Source organism: Anastrepha ludens, chromosome 5, assembly GCF_028408465.1.
Source record: "Anastrepha ludens isolate Willacy chromosome 5, idAnaLude1.1, whole genome shotgun sequence".
Classification (NCBI taxonomy): Eukaryota; Metazoa; Arthropoda; class Insecta; order Diptera; family Tephritidae; genus Anastrepha; species Anastrepha ludens.
The window spans coordinates 53,722,743-53,744,090 of record NC_071501.1 but is presented as its reverse complement, the minus strand read 5'-3'; the positions used below and the strand labels follow the sequence as shown (position 1 = coordinate 53,744,090).

The following is a 21,348-nucleotide window of genomic DNA, read 5'->3' as shown; positions in this document are numbered from 1 at the left end:
AAAATTAGATTTATTTCGAAGCACATAATGAGTATTGGTAATGAAACTTGCCTAACGTCAGATAAGAGAGTTGACTGCATTGAATATACATAGTGAATTAAACTAGTTTTAAGAAATATAAGGCCTCTTCTTTTCACCAAGAGTTAGCAAGTGGAGAACAGTTGAAACAACTGGTATAAATAAACAAATCTTGGCTGCGCTGGAATAGAGCTGCCTAAAATTGCATGTGTTTGTAAAATAGTAAGTTATACCAGTTTTATGAGGTATAACCACACTCGCTAGCGGCGAATCTTGCTCGATATGTTGTTGCTTTTGCACAGAGAAGTGGCGAATAGAAGAGGACTTTTGTTGTTGCTTTCGCAAAACTTTCGTCAAGGAAGCAGAGTTCAAACGTAATGGGCAGAGATGGGACAATTCAATTACAGCTAAAGCATACTTACTTATGTCTGCATATTGTAATTATAATTCTTCATTATGTTTTTAATATTATGCAGTTATGTGGTTTTATTCAACATCAGTTCAAATAGTTAACAATACAGTCGTGATCATATGATTCACTAAAATAATAAAAATATTATTACAAATTAATGCAATTAAAATATTTATTACAAATTAATGCAAAGACAAAAGACAAAAAGCTGTCGTTATTTCAACCTACATTAATAGTTCAATAGTATTGTAATTATTTGCATGAATTATCACTGAATTCTCACTGCTTCCTGGAATTAGAGTCTGGTGATATTTATACGTGCTTGAGGATTTTGTGGTTTATTAACAACGTCTTGGTAATGTTGCAGACCGCATTTATCCATCTAAATATTGTTACTGATATAGTGTGCGGTTCTTCGTTACCTGAATATTGATAAATGTTTGCTCGATTGAGTCTCCAGTGCTACTTCTTGTCCAATGAGATGATAGGTTGTGGTTGGGTGAAAGCAAGCCGCAGTTTTTTATTCACTTTCCAAAAACTGAATGACAATTGATACCCTCGCAGTCAAAATCGCCGAATGTGGCACGGTGTGCCTTGTCCAGCGGTTGAAACTCAATTTACGGGCGCTGTTTTTCGCTCAATTTTGTTTACTCTTTCGAATTTTACTAACATTTTTAATTTAAAGCGATTAGAGGAAGAAGAAATCAGCTGTTTTAAAAATACCACCTGTATACTTAGATACGTCTCATCTGGTAATGTAGGTTGTGTCAGCTGATACGGAAAACAGAGAATCTACGCGGTTGTACTAAAATTCGCAAGTGGTATTCATTTTGCTAAAAACCGCGGAGCAATCAAATTAGAACCAATTGGTTTTAGTGTAGTGTGGTGAAATTTGTTCGCAAGTTTTGGTAGAGAAACGGGCCTGGAATGCAGCTTCACTGCCCACGATGTTCTTATTATTATTTAGTATTTCGGCTACCGCTAACGCAACGTACAGTGTGTGATTACACACGCAACGAGAGTTCAGTGAAGTCGTGTGATATTACAGTTCCTTAATATGTACTCGTACTTAACATGTATTTCTATGAATCAAACTAGTTAATTAAGAGAAAGAGTAGGAAGCGTCAAAAGCACAACGAAGCAAAACTACCCTTGAATTTTTTTTACTATTGTAAACTTAAAATGAAAGAAGGTGGATGTTCATTAAAACCACCCTCGGCATTATCAGTGCCATACTTCTTGTGTGATTAGTGATTATTTTATAGTTATTCCTCAACAAAGGACAAGAGCGCTTGCTTTATCGCATATTTCATTAATATTAGGGGAATAAAATATAAAAAGAATATATCAACACATCCGACAAGAAATTTATGATGAATTAAACTTCGTTGCCACCCAAACTGGTACAAACCCTTTGGTTGCCTACGGACAATTTATAACAAACTTGTAGACTAGAAACTCAAATAAGGAAAGGAAGAAAACTAGCATACAGGTGTGAACGATAGCAGAAAATTCTAAACTTCTTTCCACATAATCGAAGCTGTAAGTATTATAATATTTCAGATAATACCGTTTAATTTAATATAAGCAAATACTGTGGCGTATATACGAACATATATGTATATGTACATACTTTTATCAAAATCTTTAATACATTAAGGCTAAACTTTTCATTGAATTGTTGGCAACTCGTCGGTGTTTGCTCGTTTGTGAGTACATTTGAAATATCAAAATGCAAAATAAAATAAAACCCGAAGTTTGCCATACCAGTTGAACTACCCGGTGTTTTGATTGGTGTAATTGTGCAATTAAATAACATGCAGGAAATAATTATTTATAATCGAGTGATTAAACCACGAATATGAATATTTCGCTCATTAACTAGGTTCATGAGCGAAATAAGTAAAGCGATGTAGCTTTCATGGATTGAAGTGAAAAAATGGGTGTAACTTTGACGTAATTTTTGATGAGGTGCGTGAGAGAAGAACGAAGGGAGTTTCAAAATAATAAGCTTTTGTAAACCAAAATGTAAAATTACTATAGAATATATAAAAAAAGAAAAGGAAGCTTATAATAAGAAAAAAGTCTTTGTAGCCAAAAAAATGTAAACAAAACTCTACAATTTCGTCAGCTCCTCAGCTAGTTCTGTCAAATTCCCCGAGTGCCGAGGAGCGGTCCCGAGAAATGTGCCACTTTATCTCCATGTTGACGTTAATTTCTTGTGTCAATGTCATTTAAATGTGTAGGGTTATTCAATGAGACTGTAGATTTTCCTTTAAAAATAAAACACAACAAAATGTGTCGGGTATAATTATTTAAGCCCTCATATATTTTAGTCTATGGCATTTATGTATGCAACACAACATCTATTAAATGCCCACCCCGAATCATCTGCCAACGCAGGGATAGGCCATATTTTTCACGTAGCCCCAGACAAAGCACTCCAAATCAAATCACAATATCTCGGTGGCCATTTGACTTCTTTGTATCGTGGGATAATATGCCTTGTTGAAACCGCATATTGCACAAGTCAATGTCATCTAAATTTGTTATCATAAGTATGGTCCGATGACTCCACCAACCCAAAAACCACACCAAACACAAAAAACAAATAACTTCTGTCAAAGATCTGTATCACCTTTGAATGGCCCTATAATAATTTCAATTAAAACCCGCTGCACAATGAATTGTCCATGGTTTAACAATATTGTGCAATTTCATTGGACTGCTATGTCAATTTGACTCAGTTTCTTATGTTTCTAACTCCTTATTTTATTTGAAAAGTATAACAATAAGTAAAATACATATTAATATTTTATAAGGTATTGTTGTAGTTTACGTACTTTTATTTTCTATAACCAATCACGACAAATTAGAAGTCGTGTAAAAAAGTGCATACAAGTTATAAGTTTCGCTCAAAAAAGTTACTTAATTACTGATTAGCTTAGGGAGTGTTGGGGAACCGAGGATTGAGTGAGTGCACCTGAGCTTCGTTTACGTATGTATAGTACATACATATTTGTTTATTTGAGCTTCATAGCTCATAAACCATGAGTGGTACAGCTAAACAACTTTTGAAAAATGTATTGAGCCTTACGACTCATGGACTCTTGGAAAGAGGCGCTCTCATGGAATGATCTTCTTGATGCGTGCGACATACCTGTAGTTAGTATGTACGCGCTGTAGATAATACAAACGTGATGCCATCAGCAAACCGCTAGTTAGTTCTTGACGAATTTGACATGTAAGAGACGTTATTTCAGAAAAAAACAAAGTTTTTTTTAATTCAAGTCATTTTTTTGAAGACAAAGTCTTATGGAATTACACCTTCTTGTAATTTTAGAAAACAAAGTTGGTATACATAAAAATTGAACTTAAAATTTAAACTTATAAACTAAAACTGGTACAATGAGTTAGAAAGAGAGAAGTATGAGGGAGAAGGGGGTGTGGTTTAAGATTCTAGGTTAGAAGTAATTAGAAACTGCAGTTTTAAAACTCCTTGCTTGTTTTATAAGTTTTATTTTAGTCGGTAAAGAGTTCCATATTTTTATGGCACTAACAAAGAACATGCGCTCTGCATCCAAGATTCAATATTCGGATGCATTGGCACAGTTTAGTGCTTTTATACAAGTGCAATGGCTTTTCTGTGTATATTAATTTATGCAGAGAATAAAGAAACGCGCTGCATTATTTAAAGCAATTAGAGCCTTGTGGTACACCTGATGCGAATGGTTTTAGGCTTTAGTAGTTATCACCACACTTATATTAGCTTGTAGCCTATTCGATAGGTAACTTTTTATTAATTGTAAAGAAAATTTCCCATACTTAAAATGATAACACAATTTTTCCATTCTCCCATTGCTGGAAGGGGGCGACGATAAAGTAGCGCCGATCGTGGTACCGCTATTTTTTCAGAATCGGTGCGTGTGCGACGTCGAAAGTGTGAAATTCAATCGTGTGTTGTTTGTGTAATTTCTCCTTCTTCTTGAATTCTTGTTCGCATTTCATATCTCTCTCTCTTTCTCATGCAACTACACCAATGTGACGTCACGCCCTCTCTGAAGCGCGCAATCTTGTTTCTATCATTCTTGATTGACTATTATTCACCAGCGAATTTTTATTTTACTACGTCGTTCTCTTTTTTGTTGCTATAGATGATAGATTACAACGTTTGACCATCCGAAGCAAAATTGTTGGAGTCACTTCTGTTGCCATACCCTCGGAGACTCAGCAGCAGAATTCTGCCCCCTCATTTCACACACTCGTCCAACCAGTCGTTGTTCAGGCGGCAATGAAGTATCATAGGCGGAGGCTGTGTTGCTTTTATTTGTATATCACCAACACAATCTCAGTGTTTTCGTAAACAAACCGTTGGCATAATCCCGGTTACGTCAGCCAATCAGCTGATTCATTCAAACTCGCTGAGAGTCTGATATTGGCCACACCTTCTGAATTTTTTTCACCATCCATCGTGATAGAAGGTAACTTCGCTAGAGCAACAACCACATGTACATGCATTTTGTTTTTGCAATTTGTAAATTTACCATTTCATAAGGCCTTGGAGACATGCAACGATCTTTTCTGTCAATGAAATGACATGAAACAGAAATACAACTTGCTGGATCCTTACAGACGAGAATGCACTTTAGCGGAAGACGCTTAAGCAATAACTGTCAATAGATTCACTATTTTTTACGTTGTTAATAAGAGTTATATACCAAAGATTATTTTACGTTGTCTTATAACTGTTACGCTTGAGAAATATTTGCTTACGTTCTCGATACGAGTAACAAGAAGTGCAATAATTTCTTCCACACCGTGTGTGTTGACATACTCCCATCAGACTTGGAGTTCATGCTTAGTGAAAACAAAAATTTTTTCTGTAAACTCTGCACTACTGCTCGTCGGAATTCAATCCGCTCACCTCCCCCATCTGCTGCTGTGGAGAATGTGTATCCAGTAGAATTTGTGACCACTGCTAAGCCAACTTCTTCGAGTACAAAATCGCCTACTATTGTGAAGCCTACTGCAACTACATCTCATGACAGCAAAAAACAGGACTTTTCTTTGGAATCTATGTGTGTCTCGATTGATTCCCTTCGTGCTGAGAATTCCCGCTTTTTAAATTTGCTATCCACCTTGCATGGTGATAACTTAAACCTGCAGAAAAAAATGGATACTATGTATGAAGCTGTTATCACTTTACAACAAAGCCTCATCAAAAAAGATGAAGCGATTGCGCTTCTCTCTGCGGAGGTCAAAGACCTACATACCGTGGTCAAATCATCATTAGACAAATCGAGTAATGATAACCTACGCACAAAAAAATTAAGTGCAGCTACTCGCCTGTCAACGTCGCATACAACGGATGCCGCTCTTTTTTCATCTGTCGTCACTTCCCATCTTCCTCATTCTTCTCCCACCTTGAGTTCGGGCAATGCTACTGCTGCCTCTATTGTTTCGAACTGCTCGAATACTCAAGCTGCTGCTGCTATGTCAAGAGAGGCTAAAATACCGGCAGAGCCTCTGAGAAGATCATCACCAAGGTGGATTTAATAAGGTGACAGCCAAGGCGAATTTATTACAGGTGACAGCAAACACATATAAGTAAAACCCTACATGTATTTGTTGTTGCGTTTGGTGCTAGCATCATGTCAAAATCAGCAAGCAAATGTAAACATACGAATGTAAACATACCAATACATACAAACAAAGCATATTATTTTGACGTAAGCCATACCTACGGCGAAAAATTCAGCTGGGTGAATGCTGTCACCTTATTAAATCCACCTTGGTGACAGCATTCACCCAGCTGAATTTTTCGCCGTAGGTATGGCTTACGTCAAAATGATATGCTTTGTTTGTATGTATTGGTATGTTTACATTCGTATGTTTACATTTGCTTGCTGATTTTGACATGATGCTTGCACCAAACGCAACAACAAATACATGTAGGGTTTTACTTATATGTGTTTGCTGTCACCTGTAATAAATTCGCCTTGATCATCACCTAGCATAACAACGCCGACTTCTGCTCCCACTGCTTCTATCAGCTTTGCTACTGCTGCCGCTGCTAACATCAACACGTCGACTGCGCCCATTCTCTTTGCTGATGCTGCTGCTTCTCACATGTCGACTGAGGAAGTTAATTTAAGCTCTGTTCCAATACTACATGATAGTACAAATAATCAAAATACGTGGACAACTATCCAAGGGCGTAGGCGTTTAAATAGTAAAAGATCTCGGAAGGTCGTTTTTGGTCTTAATGCGACTACCGAGTTAGATGTAGTAGCTACGAATAAGTGGTTACATCTAGCGTCTTTTAAACCATCTGTTACTGAGGACAATATTATCACCTATGTTGCTAAAAATTCTAACATTGATAGAAATCTTATCTTATGTTTCAAACTTGTAAAAAAGGATACTGATATCCATAGTTTAAAAAAAATTAATTTTAAGCTAGGGGTTCCTCCATCATTATATGATCAAATTCTCAAACCGTCGGTTTGGCCTGCTGATGTTAAGGTCCGTCCTTTTAAATTTTTTCAAAGGGACGAGCCTACAGACAAGAAAATTTAGCCACTTTTAGAAGAACAACTTCTGCAGCTAACTCCATCGCTAGTAATAAGTTATTAAAATTGTATTTTCAAAATATATCTGGACTTCGGACTAAATGTTCCACGGTATATATGAAAAGTTCTTTCTTAGATTTTGATATTTTTGTATTCGTTGAATCTTGGCTGAATGAAAATTTCTTCGATTGTGAAATTTTTGATCTCAATTTGTACGATGTTTTCCGTAAAGACCGTGACCCTGTCAAATCTGGATGTTCCAGAGGAGGTGGTGTTCTCATTGCTGTTCGGAGAAAATTTCGGGCATCATTGGTTACTCTTACCAATTCTGACACACTCATTGATCAGCTTTGTGTACGTGTTTATGGCTCATCTGGATCAGTTTATGTGTGTGCATCCTACATTCCGCCGAATAGTCCGGATTGTTTATATTTTGCACATGCTGATAATGTTGTGTCATTAGCATCAAGCATAGCTGGTGACAGTCATCTTTGTGTCCTTGGTGATTTTAATTTATGTCGTCTGAGTTGGTCCCCACTTAGAAACTCGGCTGCTTTTATGGCTTCTAATGTAAATTCTTCAGCCGAAATTCATGTCATTGATAGCTTTTTAAGCATTGATTTATCACAAATTAATGGTTTTTATAACAGCCTTAATAGAATCCTAGATCTAGTGTTCATTTCAAATAACATCAACTACACGTTGTCGGAAGGCATTGCTCCCATATCTTTAACTGATAAACATCATGTTCCTCTCTCTCTTGAGTTGGAATTTTATGAGTTTTCTGAGGTATCCGATGAGCCTAACATCAAATTCAACTACAACTTATGTGACTTCTCAATTTTAAACGAAATTTTATTAAGTATTGACTGGGATAATGCCTTCCACGACAATGATGTTACCTCTTGTTTTCATTTTTTTAAGACTAAGGTTTCTGAGCTGTGTCTGAAGCACATTCCTGTTTATCGTAAGAAAGTATATAAGTCACCTTGGCATACCAAACGGCTTAGGCATCTAAAGAATCTAAAAAACAAATTTTCTAAACTGTATAAAAGGTCTGGAGACCCAATGCACTTCTCAAAATTTCAATGCCATTTAAAAGAGTTTAACTGTTTGAACAAGTTCTTATATAGAAATTACATCTTGAATTTCGAAAACACTATTATTTCGGATTCGAAGGCCTTTTGGCAATTCATCAAATCAAAAAAGTCTTGCTCAATGGTGCCAAACAATGTTTTTTATAATGGTAAATATGCAAATTCTGCCATAGAATCTGCCAATTTATTTGCTGACTTTTTCTGCTCTAATTTTGAACCCGACTTAGACTCCGATTCTAGTTTACCCTCTAATAGTTTTTCACCTCTCAATTTTGGGACTTTGTGCCTATCTGTTACTGATGTCGTCAAGGGTATTATGAAGCTTAAGTCTACAACGAAAACTGACTCGGATGGCCTTTCGGGCATTTTGCTGAAGAATTGCTTGTGTCTTGCTGAGCCTCTCACAATTATATTCAATAAATCGTTGTCCTCTGGTATCTTTGTTGACGACTGGAAATTTACTTCCGTTACGCCTATATTTAAGAGTGGAAATAAAAACGATGTTAGCAACTACAGACCGATTTCGAAGCTTTCGTCTGTCTCAAAACTTTTTGAGATAACAGTGAATGAAAAGTTATATTTTGCTGTCAAAGGCCTAATATCTACCAACCAGCATGGTTTCGTTGCAAGTCGCTCCACTGTCACTAACTTGTCTATTTTCAATGATTACTGCATTTCAGCCTTCCAGAACAGATCTCAAGTTGATGCAATTTACACAGACTTCTCTAAAGCGTTTGACAAAGTATCGCACCGGATACTCTTGTCGAAGCTTGCATCATTGGGTATACACTCCACGTTTTTGTCATGGATCAAATCATATTTGTCCAACAGGTACTGCGTTGTAGCCGTTGATAATACGACATCCCGTGCATTTATTGCATCCTCTGGTGTCCCACAGGGAAGTATTCTAGGACCCCTCCTCTTTATACTTTTTATTAACGATATTGGTTCTTGCTTTTCGTTTGCAGACCACTTGTTGTATGCTGATGATCTTAAAATATTTGCGGTGATTAACAGTGTTAGGGACTCTGAAAAGTTGCAAACCGACTTACACAATGTTCGGAACTGGTGCTATTTAAACCGTTTGTCACTAAATATTAGCAAATGCTTTCACGTAAAATATGCTAAATCAAACAATACTTTGCATACTTCGTATAATATTGCTGGCTTACCTTTGCAATCCGTTGAGGAAATTAAAGACTTAGGCGTTATTTTCGACTCTAAGCTGAATTTCACCAGCCATGTTAACCACGTCATAAGACGATCATATGCGATGCTAGCATTCGTTCGCCGTAATTGTTCTGCATTTACCAACCCACACACTCTCAAAACATTGTATTGTGCTTTTGTTAGATCAAGATTAGAGTATGCCGCTATTATTTGGAGACCGTACCAAATAGGTCTGTCTAATCGGATTGAGAGAGTTCAGAAAGTCTTTCTTCGTTTTGCGCTCCGATCTTTAAACTTTTCTGAACCTGTTCCATCGTACCGCTCTCGATGTTTATTAATTGACTTAAAACCACTTGATAGCAGACGATCTATTCTATCGTGCTCATTTATTATTCGCATCATTTCTGGATCTATTGATTGTCCTTCCCTTTTAAGTAAAATTCAATTTAATATACCCAGTATGAGGCTCCGACAGTATGAAACCTTTAAAATTGGCTTCTCGAGAACCAACTATGGGGTGAATGCTCCGATTCCTAGGACATGTGCAGATTTAAATATGTTTTTCAATTCTTCTGGTGCTGATTTTACATGGCCGTATGGCATCTTAGTCAATCATCTTAAATCGTTCTTTTCTTAGTATACTACTAAACTATTGTACATTAGCTTAATATAGTCTGTAAGAATGTATCCATTCAAAGACAATAAATAAATAAATAAATAAAAATATTTTCCAGCGTCTGGATATGGATGCAGATACATATAGTACAAAGGTATATTGCAATAGTGGGGCGAGAATAAATTTCGCTTCCCATACTTAAGCCAACACGCACATATTGTGCACGCAATTCCAGCTACACAAGTAACGGGTGAAATAGCGTTTTCTGCCTTAAAAATTGTGTTAATAAAACATAAAAATATCCATAAGAAATTCAAAGTTCTAAATCAATATGTATTTATTGATTTATTTGTTACAGTCTTATGACTTATAAATATCCAAATGCATACATACCTACATATACATATAGCATATAAATATGGCAAAATTATTACTTATACGTGTGTTTGTACAATAAAGTTTGTCGACAATATGTGACCGATGCCAAATAAAAGAAAAAGAATAAGGTTGAGGTTAGATCGTTATAATTTAATGTATTTTATTAATATACATACATATGTATGTGTACTGTAGTGTAATATAGGATATGCATAGCTTATATATATATGTATACACTATTTATTAATTGCTTTGTAATTTGTAATGTATTATATCAATCTCTTAGATGTTTTGTATTTCCATGCTGGGTGAGTGCTGAATTCAATTGCTGTAGTAGCGGGTTCCTGCCGTGAGGTTGACGCCTTTGTCCTTCTTTCGCTTTTCAGAGTTTAAGAGGACGTAAAAAATTGTATTCCTTTATAGACTATATTCTGTTTTATATAGGGTGGGCCATATAGCGTTTGCTTTTTGAACCACCTATTTTTTTGAGAATGGTAACACAAATGACATGTCAAATGTGTTCATAATTTACTTAAAGGTTTGACATTTACGAAATGGGACGCTGTACGCTTGAACAAAATTGGGAAATATTGAAAACCTATTTCCAAAGTGGTGAGTCTTCTTCTTCTTCCGCGGTTACAGTAAATGGCGAGCGTTACCGTGATATGCTCAACGAGTTGTTTCCAAAAATTGAAGAGGATGACATGGACGACATTTGGTTTCAACAGGACGGTGCAACTTGTTACACTGCCAAAGTTACACTCGTACTTTTCACTACCGTTTTTGAAAACCGAATAATCAGCCGAAATTCCGATATCAATTGGCCGCCTCGGAGCTGTGATTTAAGCCCGTTGGACTATTTTTTGTGTTCCCCGTTAAGGACAAATGCTATGCGAACCATCCAGAGACGATTGATGCTTTAAAACACGAAATCGAAGTCGCCATTCATGAAATTGGAGTCCAAACAATCGAAAATGTGCTTAAAAATTGGGTTGATCGAATGGCCTACTGTAAAGCCAGTCGTGGCAGTCATTTGAACGATATTATTTTTCATTCATAAATGACAATGTTCAATCTTCAAAATAAAAAAAAAGTTTGAAAAAATATTGATTCGTTTTTTTTTTATAGCCGATTCAAAAATCAAATTTTACATGGCCCACCCTATGTAGCAGCAGCCTGAATTTTATGGGAGGTTGAATTAGTTTTAAAGGTTTTTTTCGAAGATTTGGGGCTTTATTGTGAAAAAACGGTACAAAATATTTTATTCGAGGTATGCCGTTTCTCCAAAATTCTGGCCGCTGCTTGGCTATCCATGACTCAACGCATATTTTGGTAGCCTCGTACGAGGAGAACCGCTGGTCCGCCAAATCGAGACTCATATGCCGGAACAAATGATAATCGGAGGGAGCTATGTCTGGACTATACGGCGGGTGGGGTAACACTTCCCAGCCAAGCGTTCCAAGGTATTTTTTGACAGGTTGAGCAACATGCGGCCGAGCGTTGTCATGTTGCAAAATAACCTTGCCGTGCCTTTTTACCGTTTCCGGCCGTTTTTCTTTCAATGCCCGGCTTAAACGCATCAATTGCAGTCGGTAACGATCCCCCGTGATTGTTTCGCCCGGTTAGAGCAGCTCAAAATATACGACGCCGACCTGATCCCACCAAATGCAGAGCATGATTTTCTTGCCGTGAATATTCTGCTTGGCCGTCGACGTTGATGCGTGGCCGGGCAAACCCCATGATTTTTTGCGTTTTGGGTTATCGTAGTGGATCCATTTTTCGTCGCCAGTCACCACCCGATGCAAAAAACCCTTCCGATTTTGTCGCTCGATCAGCAATTCGCACGTAAAAAGTCGCCGTTCGACGTCGCGCAGCTTCAACTCGTACGGGACCCAATGTCCTTGCTTTTGGATCATTCCCATCGCCTTTAGACGCTTGCAAACGGTTGATTTATCAACGCCCAATGATTCAGCAAGCTCTTCTTGGGTTTGGCACGAGTCCTCGTTTACCAATTCCCCCAATTCCGCGTCCTCGAACTTTTTGGGCTGGCCAAGACGCTCCTTGTCTTCGGTGTGAAAATCACCACTTTTGAATCGTCGAAACCAGTACTCACATGTTGAAATCGACGGAGTATGGTCTGGGTAGGCCTCCTGCAGCAATTCACGGACTTGGGCTGTATTTTTTTTCAGAAAAAGCAGAAAAGCAAAGCTTCCCGCAAATTGCGTTTCGACGGCACGAAAGTTGACATACTCGGAGCACGAAAACACTGCGTTGTTTATACTTCAGCGAAATGACAGATACTGATAAACAAAGCCTAGGGATGAGGCTTTGTCATGAATATATATTCAGTATTGCCAACGCGATAAAGTGATAAATAGCGCCATCTGAGTGTCACCTTTAAAACTAATTCAACCTCCATATTATTTTCCCTGAGTAAATATAAGTGGGTTTCAAAGAGACTTCGAGTTTCATAGCGAGATAAAATATTTGCTGTTTTATCATTGATCAGCCACTGTAAATCTACGACAATTTCTTGTATGGGTGTATCATGACGCTAATTCAAAACAAATTGCATATCTCTGCTTTGCATATTTTGAGGTCGTGAAAGATTACAGCAAGCCAACGTGGGTTCGCCTGCAAAGACCATCTTTTGAAGTAATTCAAGGCTTCCGGGGGATTTAGTGTTCAGAAGAAGTGCCGCTCTTGCAGTGGACGAAATTAGTTATTGGGAAACACTGCACGATGGCATGAAAAATGACACCAGCATGTGAGTCAGCATACTCAGCTAATGCATGACAAGATATAGGATCGATTTGACCGTGCTTAAACTCCGAAGTATTCAGCGAAAGTAGTTTGGTATTTCTTTATAATCCGCAAAGAAAGAAACGGACTTCTCCAAAACTGCAAGTGCCCTGGGTGATTAAAAGATTGAATGATGTATCGTATAAAGCAATGCAAAACTGGGCAGGGGAAAATCAATATAGTTCAACTGGAAAGATTGGCCCTTTTTGGCTAGAGGAATTTGGTGTCTAATCGGGAAGATTAGACTTAAGCGAAGGACAGTAAAACAGTAAATTTCGCGAATCGACTAGAAATTATTATTGCGGGAACGAGATACTAAAAACCCTATGAATTCGCCTTGACGCGAGACAGAACTCGCGAGAAAATACGAGTTGCCAGATCTAAAAAAAATACGATAGTTATTAAGCATATGTATTGTACTTACATATATTTATATATGCAGAGGTGCTCCTCTGCATTAATAAAGTGATTCACTAAAGCTAGTAAGTGTGTTGCCATTAATTTGTGGCTTTTATTTGACAATTTAGTGATCGAAGTAGGCAGGTGAAATGGTTGAAGGGCCGGTCTGGCACTCCTCAAGTAGCACTAAAGCGCCGTTTTGATACTATTATGAGACCTCCAATAGGCAGATATCTACAGCCAGCCAGAGCTGTTGATATAATGGAGGGGATTGCTTGGATTTTGGTTGGCGCACTGCCCCAGGCTGTCAAAGAAAGGAGCGCCCAGGAGCGCACATGAAGAAATGGAGCTCCATCTTTTTTACGCTTTCCTGAGAAATAATTTGTGCAGTTCCCCTTTAACAACTGTCGGGGGGATGCCGAGGAACTCACATATGCCCTCTGTTATTTTTACTTTTTATTAACGACTTACTATATTTCCTATCGCTTAATTTGTACAGACGATGTTAAATTATTCCTCAATATGAACTTTCCAGTGGATTTTCGAATCATCAAAAGGATGTAATTTATCTAAGCCTCAATATCAGTTAGTTTTGTATTGTTTCTTATACCCATTGCACATCTGTCAGGATTTTTAACTATTCCCTGAACGGTATTGTTTTGTTGCGTAAATCCGAAATTAATAACTTGGAAATTATTTTTGACACTAAATTTACCTTTTCGAAATACATTGATTAAGTCTCGTTTAAAGCCTATTCGATGGTGGGATGCATAAAGAGGAATACCAAACATTTTAGGGACCCTATGACTCTTCGGCCGCCGTAGCCGAATGGGTGGGTGCCCGACTACCATTCGGGAGTGCGTAATTTCGAATTTCCGTGCATGAACATGACATAATAGAAAAAGTTTTATCTAATAGCGGTCGCCCCTCGACAAGCATTGGCAAACCTACGAGAGTATTTCTGCCATGAAAAAGCTCCTCATAAAACCATTTACCTTTTAGGGTCGGCTTACATCAAGATGCACGCCACAAATAGGAGGAGGAGCCCGGCCAAACGCTCTTAGAGCTTTTTATGGCTTGGCTCGGGGTATTGTCGAATACGGAGTGATAATATGGAGTCCATATTACTTAACGCATTGTGACAGAATAAAGAGAATCCAGAAAAACTTCATCAAACTTCTTGGTCTCCAATCTTTAGTTAACAGGCGATATTGTCTGCTCAGAAATATATAATTTTTTTTCAAATTAGGAATCTAATATTAATCTTAGAAATCTCAAATTGTTTGTTGAAGGTTCGCATAAGTCCCTACACTAGTACAACGAATCGATAGCGATATTTATTCTGATTTGTACCAAACATGCTGCGTTGATTAATTTCAAAGACAGCCTTCATTGTTTCAAATTAAGTTTATTCAAATTATTCAATTAATCTATATTAAATCATGTTCTGTAAGAACTTCTGTTTCAAAGACTGAAATAAATAAATACAGTCTGGTTTACTTGATTAGGGGCAATAGTTTTTATAGAATAAAATGGTAAGTAAGCAACCGTATTTGATCTAATAATCCAAAGTTTTCTGACGATCCAAGTGAAGACTGTACTCTGCTCGAAAATAAACATGCATCAACATATTATTTTATATAACGATATTTCGCAGCAGTAAAGCTAGGGGTACACAGTTTGCCTACATTATTTGCGCATCACAGCCGTGAAAAGGAATCGTTTTTTAAGCATTCATTGTGTTTGGTCGAAAATTCTTATAAGATGGCAAAGCAGAAAGATTTAACAGATCGCGAAAAAGAGAATATCGATATCTTGAACTCAAAGCGACTTTATCGCCAAATGGCTAAAAAGATTGGTCGAACTCCAAATGTTGTGGACCTTAACGTGAAACAATGTGCCTCCTATGGTAAGAACAACTGCGATGACTTAAACACAGAAGCAAACCCGCAAAATCGTTAGGATTGCAACAAATTCCGCCCTTCCAATAGCAAAAATTTAAGAAATGGCAAATCTTCTATCCAGCAAATATACCGTTCGAAGGGCTATTCTAAAAGCACCACACCTGAATCATAAAAAGTTGCAAAAAAACCTTGGAATAAATTTCGCAAAACGCCGCCTCGATTTTGCAAGGGACCACAAACAAGTTGTATTTAGTGACGAAAAGTAGTTCAATCTGGATGGGCCGGATGGATACAATTATTATTTCCATGACTTAAGAAAGGAGGAAAGGTACTTGAGTCGTCATCCCAGCTGTGAAGGTGGTGTTGTGGTATGGGAAGCAATATCGTACTAAGGCGTATTCGAATTGAAAATTGTAGAATACAAAATGACGGGAAGCAGCTATAACGCTCTGCTGGAATCTTCCTCTTCCGAGATTCGTAAAACATTTGGACCTATTAATTGGATATTTCAACAGGATAATGAACTTGTACACACTACAAGTGTGGTCAAAACTTGAATTGCGTCCCAAACCATTGAAACTTTAGTATGGTCACCTTATTCCCCAGATCTGAACAGTATTGAAAATCTATGGGGACGGCTTGCTCGTAAAGTTTATGGGAATTGGCAACAATTTGAAGACTAAAATGTTTTAATTGGATTCATTAAAACGGCCTGGTCTGAAATTTCAGTAGGCTTTTTTTGAAAATTTGTACACATCCATTCATCAACGTATTTACGAAGTAATTTTTAAGCAAGGTGGCAGCACAAACTATTAAGTTTTAAACAATAAATTCTCGTGACTAAATCAAATACCTTTGCTTTAATAACGGTTTTATTCCATAAAAATGATTGCCTCTAATCAAGTAAACCGGTCTGTAACTAAAAAGTGACAATATGATCCGCCTTTTCCTCTTATATACTTCGCATGAAAATTTGAGAAAAAACTTCCAAAATATATCTATTTTTTTATAAAAAGAAATTTTAAATAAAAGAAAATTACTAGTTAGTAATACAATTGAACGCTTTATTTATAAATATAAGACAAAAAAATACCTTCATATACATACATAAATATATCCTTATATACCTTAAGTTTGATTTACGTCTGGTTATGTAAAACATGTAAAAAGTCACATCACGTGGTGTTCTTATATTTTTATATGTCAAAGACTTCTATTACATATGTACACACATACATATATGTATGTACTTTTGCTTTATTTCCAACAGCACTGTGCGCAAGGCGGATTCATTACAGGTTACGGCATGCACCCAACTGATCTTTTCGCCGAATAACGATAAAATGATTTGTTTTGTTTACATTCGTACATTTACTTTGCCATTTGTGTATATGTATTGATACTTTTGATTCAAATAATATCTAAATAATTTAACAAAATAAAACAAAAAAAAGTTAAGCGGGGCATGGGACCCTTTTTTTGCGCTCTTGCTGAGAAACCAAAACGGCAACTATGGAGCAGAGCAGGAATGTAGCTTGGGTGTAGTCATCTGATAATTTCGGACTATTTTGCCGGGCAGAAATTTCCTATACAGGTAAAACAGTAAGATTATTACCGCTTTGTTAAATGGTTCGTTAGAAAGCTGATGAGCGGTACGAAGGTACATTAATGCCCATGTTAGGAACGATATTCAATAAAATCATCAAGTATTATGCGTAAGTGTTTTAAAAAGTGTTTACGAGTATGCGAGCTGCAGCTAGAATTTCAAACTCGAACTGTTTAGCTATTTCGTATTAAGCCAATTCCTAAACTGCCTCCTCAACCAAAGGCTGGTTAACCCTTAACAATTTACAACTGTCTCGCGGACACACTTTTAAGTTTACTTGTTTATAAAATCTAGAGTATTTTTTTCTAAGGTGAAAAGGTATCCAAGGTTCTATCCATCTAAAATAGAAATTCAAATATTTTTAACTTGATGTGGTAGGATTAGATCAAAGATGACAAACTCAATCACTTGTAACATACCTGCCCCAAAAAGAAGGATGCGTTGTCTCATTTGTCCATCAAAAATATCCAGAACTTCTAAGCACTGTTGCGATCGTAATATGTTTTCGAAGCATTGCGTAGGAAAATTATTTGTAATAATTGTAAACAAATAACATAAAAAGTAAAGTAATAAAGAACTTATTGCTAGGGTATACATTTAAGGGATCTAAAAGTCTTTGTACTCGGAAATCGTGTGAATGAATTAGTAATACATGAAAGTGAATATATTGAAGTAAATTATTATTCTATAAGGTGGCACAAAATTCATCAAATTCCAATTTTATTTTTAATAACTTTTTTACTAAATAAAAACCAAAAATAATTTTGAGGGATGGAAATCTTTATTTTGACTTTTACGCGATCCATTGCTTGCATGTTTGTAACTGTAGCTGTCTAGTGCACAAATGACAAATTTTTTGTTTTTGTTTTTAAATGACTTTGATTAATTTGGGGTGGTGAGATACGTCATGAAAGCAACCATATACATATGTTCACACACGTACTCCAAGCTATCTGTGAACGCCAAAATATTGAGGACCCAAGTAAGATGATTGTAGGAGATCTCATATGAAATCGTAGCCTGCATACACTACATAAGACAATTTTCTAGCTACTCTGCTTTCGCATCCCGATGTTGATGCAGCTATTTCACAATAGCCCTCAATGCGATGACTGAATTCAATGCGCATAATGTAAGTAAAAAAATATGTACTTATGCTGCATGTATGTAGTTATTATGATAAACCATCACCACAGAAATGTCTTCTCTAGATTACAATTGAGACACCGTAGAGACAAACTAAATAAACCGATGCCTTACGTTTGACACACAAATCGGGAAGCAATGAAGCAGTTTCGAATCTGAAATTCCTCGGAAGATACTAAGAATAGGTCTGCCTATTAAAATGAATAAGTATTATATAAGTATATATGTATTGTATGTATAATGTTTTCTCCATACATACGTACAATGCATATTAATTGTATTAATTTTTTTTTTTTGGATCCGCTATACAACCATGCCTTATAATGTTGTTTACCATATATAGTAAAAAATAAAGAAATTCACAGATTGCAGTTTAATGCATAAAAATAAAATATATTTAATTTGTATTCTTTACTTTTTAAATATACATAAAATTTTCTTTAAACAGCTAAAGCGTACCTTGTAAATTAAGTCTATTAAAATTTCCATTTGAAGAAACCTATATTCGATAAAACACTGAGGTGGTCATATATTAAGATCACGCCCTTATCAAAGGCGGCGTCACGTCTTCTAACACTTTTATACCGAGTATATGTGCTTATATGTAGTAAACACACTGCTGCCAACAATATACCAGGATTCACTTCACAAATTTCATAACCGAATCATTTGAAATTATTTGCATGTGTGTGCAATTTTCATTTCGCTCATTGACAACGGCACTATCTTAGTGTTGGCGAGAACTTCCAATGCCAATTGGTACTTGGCAATGATATGAGCAATGATGAATTAATCAAGTTCACAAGTAAAATAAAGGCGAAATGACTTCCGCTTCACACTCAATGCGATTGCCTTCAGGGAAATTTTATATATGTATACGATAAATATGTAATATAGTAAATCTGATAAAGATGTATAATAATACGATCGCATATGCATTAATCACCTATAAATCCACCATCTACCCGTAAACATATGGCAGATCACCTGCAAAATCTACAATCAGCTGCCAATACTACTTTGAGCGGTTTTTCTTAATAGAAATTATTTTGGTGGAATATTCGGTGTTTTTGGTTTCTTTAATTATTATTAATGATATGAAGAAAATACGAGGAGAAGGAATAGCTAATTTAATTGCGCAATTGGCTGCTAATAATAAACAGTTGGAGGAAATCCGTATGCGACGTTTACTGGGGTTGCAAAATATTATGGCAATAATACACATTCGAAATTCGGTATTACATTTTATAGTACGTAATAAGAGGACAAAACGTTTATGCAACACAAAATAAATCCCTAATTAATAATATTTACCAAAATTTTAGTAGAATTATGTTTACAGACCTGTTTTCTTTGCCGACATCCATTTCATTTAGTTTTTATTTTGATGTTTCTCCTTACATTCGTAATAATAATTATCGATAATACAGAAAACACAGGGTTCTATGCCAATAAGTATCGTTATTATCTGGGATTATTTTATAATCTCAGATTTTGAGAGAGAAATTTTGTATGGGAAATCGCGCTTTTTAATTACGGATTTTGAGTTAAGCGCGAAAAAGTAGATCATCTACTCATATGTGAACGTATTATAAGTTTCAACATTGAGTGTACTTGACGTTATTGAATTGACTTTTAGAAAAGACTTTGCATCTAAAAAGTGACACCAAAATGAAAGAAAACATAGAAAATACATATGTATGTACTCGGATATGTATGTACCTATATCTTTCTCCAAAATTGGTTTGACGCTTTCGCAAGTGAAGTCGAAAATTTTGATGGCTTTGCGGCAGCTATGCCAGTAATATATGGTGTTAATTTGGAGTTATAATTTGTTTCAAGAACTCGTATAATTCCTCATAGCCGGCACTGCACCTAGAAGGAAATATTATCTTAAAGAAAGTAAAGGTGAGTATTCCGTTACTTACCTGCATTTGCATATACGATATTGGCCAGAAAAGTTCTTTATTAATGCCGACAAATGGAAAATCAAAGCAATTTACTTGATTAAAAGTCAAACCCAAAAAATGAATAAACCAAACAGACCACGCTGTTTTTCTTGTAAATTGCTGCTGGCGATATTTGGCATAAATAGTTTGCATTTACAAGATATGAATAAAACACAAAATGTTCTTTTATACCTACATACATATGTATGTTCACGAAAATAGCATTTTCCCACTTCTCCTTTAGCAATTAATAACAATCTTCGACACTTTGTTATTGCAATTGCTATTACTTATTGCTCATCGCCCGTAAGTAATAGAATAATAAAATTATATTTACTTTGAACAATGTAAGTGCGAAGCTTGAAATCCTTTATTTGCGTTTCTAATTTTCTTCGCTCAAGTAATTCGCCTTGAAAGCAAACAGTTGACTTTGAAGTGATGGGATTCAAAAAGCAAAAACAAAATACATGTTTGTTTTTACTTACACGTACATATGTATGTGGATGCCGTCACCTGTAATAAATGCGCCTGTGCGTGAATAAAAACTAGTTAACGCTAAAAAAAAAGTATAAATTAGTTGTACATGTTGTTTGAATCACTATTATTTTCTTCATATTTACATCAATATCGTGTTCATCATTAAGTTCGTCATTCTCAGTTTTTATTTCTTCGCCAATATATTGTACGTATGTCACAGGTATCATGATTTGGTTGACAGCTGTCTTTATAATCAGTCGAGAAAGTGCTTCCATCAGGTTTCTTACCTACGCTTCTATCAGGTTTCTTATATAAAGGTACACAGAAATTTGCATTTCTGACATTTCTGCGACATGTTTTTGCGGCATGACCTGACGAAATTAGCTACTAGCCCTAATTTGACATAAAGAAGTGAATCCGAATTTTAGCGCGACTAACTGTTTATAATATTAGCTTTTTCAAAATATTCCTCTCGCGGCGCAGTGAAACAATTTAAGCATGGACTGATAGATCAACTCTTATTGAGATGATATTAAACTCCAAAAGCGCTATAGAGATTGGAGCTATCGAATAAGAATTAGCTCCAACTACGGCAGGATAAAACGGCAGTTGAAAACGTAAAATTCGGTGAGGAATATTGAAATTAATCTGTGTGAGTAATTCAAGGCAATCAATGCATGCACAAACCAGGTCAGAGAGAAACATCAACAACTAAAGGATTCTTTTCCTTTCTAGATCAGACCAGCTAATATTCGATACATCAAAGTTTCCAAGTATACAAAAATGGTAATTAATGTTACTA

At 36.1% G+C, this 21,348-nt stretch overlaps 1 protein-coding gene and 1 long non-coding RNA gene across 3 annotated transcripts in view; one reads left to right on the top strand and one right to left on the bottom strand.

Moving 5' to 3' along the window:
• Positions 1–1,390: 1,390 nt before the first annotated feature.
• The window catches only part of LOC128862797 (1-acyl-sn-glycerol-3-phosphate acyltransferase alpha), a 45,877-nt gene continuing 25,919 nt past the window's right edge, over positions 1,391–21,348 (top strand). Inside the window, exon 1 of one of the 2 annotated variants that reach the window (XM_054101537.1) lies at positions 1,391–1,972. The gene's annotated coding sequence lies outside the window, so the exon portion shown is untranslated. Of the gene's footprint in view, positions 1,973–19,938; positions 20,029–21,348 lie in introns of those variants that run through there. The other variant, XM_054101539.1, reaches the window with a different exon arrangement.
• Positions 16,493–19,834, bottom strand: LOC128862798 (uncharacterized). The gene is made up of 3 exons (XR_008454550.1): positions 19,465–19,834; positions 17,394–17,457; positions 16,493–17,312 (listed from the first exon to the last, which is right to left on the bottom strand). It is a non-coding gene; the product is annotated as an uncharacterized LOC128862798 (long non-coding RNA).